This window comes from Bufo bufo, chromosome 1 (genome assembly GCF_905171765.1).
Source record: "Bufo bufo chromosome 1, aBufBuf1.1, whole genome shotgun sequence".
NCBI lineage: Eukaryota > Metazoa > Chordata > Amphibia > Anura > Bufonidae > Bufo > Bufo bufo.
Genome location: NC_053389.1, coordinates 451,529,453 through 451,535,991, shown reverse-complemented (window position 1 = coordinate 451,535,991; position 6,539 = coordinate 451,529,453). Strand labels below are relative to the sequence as shown.

At 42.3% G+C, this 6,539-nt stretch overlaps 1 pseudogene; it reads left to right on the top strand.

Annotated features, from left to right (window-relative positions):
* The first annotated feature begins 1,469 nt into the window (after positions 1 to 1,469).
* On the top strand, positions 1,470 to 4,118 carry LOC120982590 (annotated as a pseudogene).
* Positions 4,119 to 6,539: the final 2,421 nt, after the last annotated feature.

Here is a 6,539-nt window from a genome sequence, read left to right as displayed (position 1 = left end):
GTGGTGTAAAAATTGAAAAAAATTAGGGCCTAATTGCCCTTGTGCAGTGCAGTGATATATTCTACAGCCTTGTTTGCCGTGTATTAGTGTCTAAATAAAAATATATTCGCCGTCCAGCATTGCATTTATCTGTTGAAAAGCCTTTTGTGTAGTGTAAAAATAAAAAAAAATTAGGGCCTCATTGCCATTCAGCGGTGCAGTAATATATTCTACAGCCCAGTTTGCCGTGTATTAGTGGTGAAATAAAAATATATTTGCCGTCCAGAATTGCACTAATCTGTTGAAAAGCCTTTTGTGTTGTGTAAAAGTAGAAAAAAATTAGGGCCTAATTGCCGTTCAGCGGTGCAGTTATATGTGGTGAAGCCCTTTTTGCAGTATGGAACGAATTACGTAGTGGTGAAATTTTTTATGTGAAACAGGCTTTTTTGGGGAAAATTGAAGGGTGATTGTAGACCTCCTTTAGCTGTATGGACTGAATTACGTCGTCGTGGGTCCAGCAGTAAACATATTGAAGATGCTGATGACAACACACCAGCAGACTTTGCCTTTACCATCTATTCACAATTAAATCAAGCAGCTTCAGTTAGTTGAAAACATTCATGTGGTTTTATCTGCTCCGTCTGAATTCGATCTCCCCAGCAAACAAGACATGACAGGAGAGCCTCTGCTTTGGAGTCAAAGTCCAGTTTCTTAAGATCAGGAGTTCCATAAGAATTGCGCGTAACATTCTTCCTCCTGTGCAAAGCCATAACAAAAGGACTCTGTAGGCAAAAGAAAAATATATTCGTCGTTCAACATTGCACTTATATGTTGAAAAGCCTTGTGTACTGTAAAAGTAAAAAAAATTAAGGGCCTACTTGCCGTTCAGCGGTGCAGTTATATGTGGTAAAGCCCTTTTTATGGTGAAATTTTTTATGTGACACAGGCTTTTTTCTGGAAACTTTACGGGTGATTGTACACCTTCATTTGAGGTATGGAACAAAATATTCATTGGTTACATTTTTTATGTGAATGTATAATCGAGAGAATGGAAAAAATCAGCGGCACTCACCGAACGTAGATTTTCAACATATCATCACTGTTTAATGTGACAATAGGTGCATGCTTTTACAGGGCTGAGGCGGACAAGCCTTTCACTGAAATCAAAAACCGCCTAAGCGGTGTGTGGCAGCGACGGCCGTTTCGCACAGTGTGTGCTTCTTCCGGCTACCTCAATGACGTACACAGGTGTGCCGGCCTATTTAAAAAGGAGTGTGAGAATTAACCCTGTATTGGGTGACTAGATCTCAATTGCGTCAATGACGTACACACCTGTGTACGTCATTGAGGTAGCCGGAAGAAGCACACACTGTGCGAAACGGCCGTCGCTCTGCCTCACACCACTTAGGCGGTTTTTGATTTCAGTGAAAGGGTTGTCCGCCTCAGCCCTGTAAAAGCATGCACCTATTGTCACATTAAACAGTGATGATATGTTGAAAATCTACGTTCGGTGAGTGCCGCTGATTTTCTTCCATTCTCTCGATTATACATTGATATTTGCTATTGAAAAGCAGGCACCACCACACAGTTGCCTTATACCCGATATACACAGAGGATAGCAACATTGTGTCATTCAGCTATTTATAAAGGGGAGTAGTGCCGTCTGGACTTTCTCTATTTGTGACGAACATTTTTTATGTGACACTGGCTTTTTTTCGGAAAATGTATGGGTGATTTTACACCTCTTTTTGCAGTATGGACCAGACTACTTAGTGGTGAAATTCCTTATGTGATACAGGCTTTCTTTGGGAAAATTTATGGATGATTGTACAACTCCTTTTGCGGTATGAAACAAATTACTTATTGGTGAAATTCTTAATGTGGCACTGGCTTTTTTTCTGAAAATGTATGGATGATTGTACACCTCCTTTTGGTATGGAGCGATCTACTAAGTGGTGAAATTCTTTATATGATATAGGCTTTCTTTGGGAAAATTTATGGGTGATTGTACAACTCCGTTTTCGGTATGGACCGATTTACTTATTGGTGAAATTCTTTATGTGACACTGGCTTTTTTCGGAAAATGTATGGGTGATTGTACACCTCCTTTTGCGGTAAGGGCCGAATTACGCAGTGGTGAAAATCTTTTTGTGATACAGACTTTATTTGGGAAAATCTATGGGTGATTTTACACATCCTTTTGCGGTATGGGCCGAATTACGTAATGGTGAAATTTGTTATGTGAAACTGGCTTTTTTTTGGGAAAATTGATGGGTGACTGTACACCTCCTTTTGCTGTATGGGCCAAATTACGCAATGGTGAAATTTTTTATTTCAAAGCAAACTCCACTGCTCTGTAAGTCAATGTCTCCAATTATGCCCCTCACGCGATTTACACTAACTACATTATTTTTATGTAGAGATCCAAGAATTATATTGGAGGCATGTAGTGTATGCAAGCCATGTGCGACCCCTTTCATCACTCTCACGCTGTTCTGCACTTGGTTTGCCTTGGTGAACTGAGTCACACAGGGGAGGAACTGCTCCATGTCCTTTAGCAAGAAATAGAATCCTGGCTTTCTCCGCGACAACTGAATATCAGAACCATGGTGACCAACAACAGGAAGAACATGGTGTCGGTGCTGCATCAAGGATGGCAGAGCCATGCGCCCTGCATGCCACACGTGTACAATCTGGTTGTCAAGCGGTTCCTGGTGTCTTCCACCCATCTGCAAGACATCCTAAAAGTGGCCATGAAACTTTGCATGCACTTCAGCCACTCATACACCACAAAGCACACCATCCTTGAGCTGCAGCGGCAGAACGGCATCCCCCAACATAGGCTTATATGCAACGATTTTACCCATTTGAATTCCACCCTCCATATGTTGGACCGACTATACGAACAGAGAAAGGCCATCAACGATTTCTTGATGATCCAAGTGGACAGAAGTAGTCCCCTTGTGTAATTTTGATGTCAGCCAGTGGCAGCTCATGCGTGACACCTGCCGTTTGCTCAAGCCCTTTGGGGAGGCCACGTTATTTGTCAGTCGCCAGGACTACGGGATGAAAGATGTCATTCCACTGCTTTATGTCCTGGAACAAATGCTGGTAAATCTGGGTGGTCTGGGGACTGGATGGGGTGTTAACCCCTAGAAGTAGGTCATCGGCATGAAGGAACAGCCCTAGGTATCCTCCGGGAAGCTTGACCTCTGCAGGTGAACGGTCTGCATTTCGAAGCTTGTCTAAAAGAAAAATCCCACAGTGCATCCCCTTGGAGGAAACTGTTGATCCAGCACAGGCTGCTTTGCTCCTTCAAAAGCAATGGACTCTGTACAGTGTGAAACCGATGTATAATTTCTCATACACCAGACTGAAAGAGTATTCCAAGCACCTGTCCGCCCAGATAGCTGCCGACAAGCAGAAGGGTCTTGCCATTGAAGTGGGCTCAGAGCTGAACCTTAAAGCCAAATTTTCCTGTTTACCTGGACTCAAAGGAAAGGACAGAGATCCACTGGCTGTGCTCATACAGATTTCATCAAATCCTCTACTCACCAAGGCAAGCACAGAGGACCAGACTGTGTGGACAGGTTCTGCGGGACGTACACAGAGGACGATCTATTGGAGGTGTTACCAAAGACATTTACTTGCCTTCTGCTCTTCCTGTATAACGACTCCGAGGCGCTCACAGCTATCGTAGGGACGTGGTTCCGAAGAAACTTTGACTGCTGTTTCGGTAAGCTGATGATCAGTTCTCAGGACCTTACGTGCCTAGCAGCGATGTGGACAGGTTATGACGTGTCTGGATCCGTGTCGATCACAGAACTTGTTTTCTCTGTGCTTGTCGAACCTCTCATGGACATTTCTTATGTCATCCACACAGAGGACTTCAAGACTTTATGGAATGATATTCATAAATCAAAGGAAGAGGTCACATTGGAGAAAGTGGACAATTTATTTCAATGTCTTTACTCGCAGTTCTTCAGACACTTTAGAATCCACTTATCAGCAACCCAGCTCGTCAAGGTGACGGCATCTGTGGCATCAGCGTATTGTGAAAGAAGTTCCTCAGTAAGGACTACCTAGTCCGAGTGCTGGGATTCATCATGGAGCTGGCCATCAATAACATCCAGTTTTGAATACATGGACTCTCATCTCGGACTTTGTCCACAATGTTCGGGACCCCCTGGATGTCTTACATGTCTTAGACATGATCCCTGCAGTGCTTACTACATGTTATACCGCTTCTTACCGTTCTGTTACAGCGGCTGTGAGACTTGCACATATTAAGGCTTATTTATGAAGATTTTCAGCTGTTGCCTGTACCAACCAGTTACCTTCCAGCTGTGATTGTGTAGCCTGCACTGTAGGAATGAGCTAGAGTCGGCCTATTTGCTGGACTTTCCTCCAGTTATAGCCATAATCCCATACATTTCATGATCAATATGCATTGCCATCGTGGTCACCCCGACACTGGTTATTAATCCATTCTTGTTGATGAAGCATGTTTTTTTCCAGTTTCTCTTATAAATCTTGTGGTTTTGCCCCTTCTGTGTTGTATTTAATGTGTGCTAAATTAATGTCCCGTTTGTTAAATAAACATTGTTTTTTCTCCCCTGTTAAAAAAAAAAAAGAAAAAAGAATTGCCTTGTGATTTGGTAGCCAAAACCAGGAGTGGGTACAAAACACAGAAGACATGCAAATATTCAGTTCACGTATCATCTCTGTTTTAGATCCACTCCTGTTTTTTTTTTTCATTAGCAATACTGATGGATTACTGACCAAATGCCGAGTGAAGGCAGATGCTCCACAGACAGGATCCATTTTTTGTGGGTTATTGTTCTGACGGATGGAAGGCAAAATAATCAGTGACGCCAGCACAAACTTACTGCTGACACCCTCTCCACTCTGTCGGGGGGGCTCTACTTATATAAGCGTTTAATAAAACAGGTTCTGTAGACATCTATGTGAAATCAGCTGATGACTGATTTAGCGTTAACATGGACCTGTAAGGCTGAGTTCATACTTGAGTTATTTGGTCAGTTTTGGCCCCATGACTGCCCAAATAAGTGAAGTATGCAGTGATTCTAAGAGCGACGCCTTTCATCTGCAAGTCATACAGACTCACAGTATTATTTCCCTACCAAAGCAGACTCCCTATTCATGTTACTGCAAGGCACAGTTTTCTACACCACTATAAAGGCTCTCTGCAGCCAGGAGATAGCCGTTTTTTAACTTGATTCGCTGCAAATAAATTCGGATCAAACCAAATTTTCCCAAAATATCGGCGAGCCGGCGAAATAAATTTTTGAAAAATTCGCTTATCTCTAGTAATAATCTTATCTAAAATTCTTGCCTTATTCGCCTACTGTTTATTCCCTTGCCATAAGTCTTCTTAGTCCCCCAAGCTCCTTGTATGCAAAGCTGCATGATATGTCATCCATAGTAATGACAAGTCAAGGGACTTGGTATGCAAGCAACATCATGAGCTATGACAGAACTGCACAGGAAATGAATATGAAGTAGATACCTTATAATTAAGGACATTTGATGGAAAAACCATTGGCAACAAGGAGCTTCAATGTAAGGTGGATATCAGTGGAGTTGAGTAACGGAGAATTAGTAATGTTCCATATTTTTTTTAATTTTACAACTCTAGACCTATAATAATATTCAACATCATCTCATGAAAAAAGATTAAAACTGAAGATACAGCTAAATTTTCACAATCAGTGAAATTGGTTTACAAGGATCAACAAGGGCAATAATTATTTCCATATAGTCTCCTAAAATTTCTAACATGCTCTTAAAAAGGGTTGTGCAGATACAGTATATATATTGATGAGCTATCCTCAGGATAGGTCATCACTATCAGATCTTCGGGGATCCAACACCTGGCACCTCAACCAATCAGCTGTTTGAAGAGAAGGCGGTGCAAAATGGAAGTGATTTTTCCTGTTCATTACCCTGCCCATCATCTTGGAAAGGAATGTAATTACAAGTACGTATTTGGACACCCATACAGGATTAATAAGCAAGGAGCAGGAGCCAGAGCTAATATTAATATTACCCTCTAGGAATGTATTGTTATCAACAAATGCCTTCTTGTAACAAATAAACAAAAGTGATACTCTGTATTCTTTGACTTAGTTGAGCAGCTTCTTGCAGTGACCGGTGTGGCTCCAGTTCTCTCGTCCTTCGAACTTCAGAGAGGTTGGCGTCATCAGCAGCACCTGGAATGGCCCAAGATATCTCGGGTCTAGTCCCGTCCTTGGATGTTTCTTTAGCACGACCCAATCACCTGGTTGACTAGAATGAACACTGGTTATTGAGTCTGGGTCCGGAAGAGAACTCCCGAACCCGGTGGTGGACATCAGGTGATAACCCGTGGGGCTGCCTGGGGGCATACCTGATGGAATAAAAGGGTTACAGTGGAACATTCAGGCCATGGATCGGCCGTGATTTTTACCTTCTTTGCAAAAATCAGACCCAAGTACCAGCAAAGAAAAGGATTGACATTTGAGAGGTTAGAAAGTTTTAAGATCGTTGCTTTCTGCACC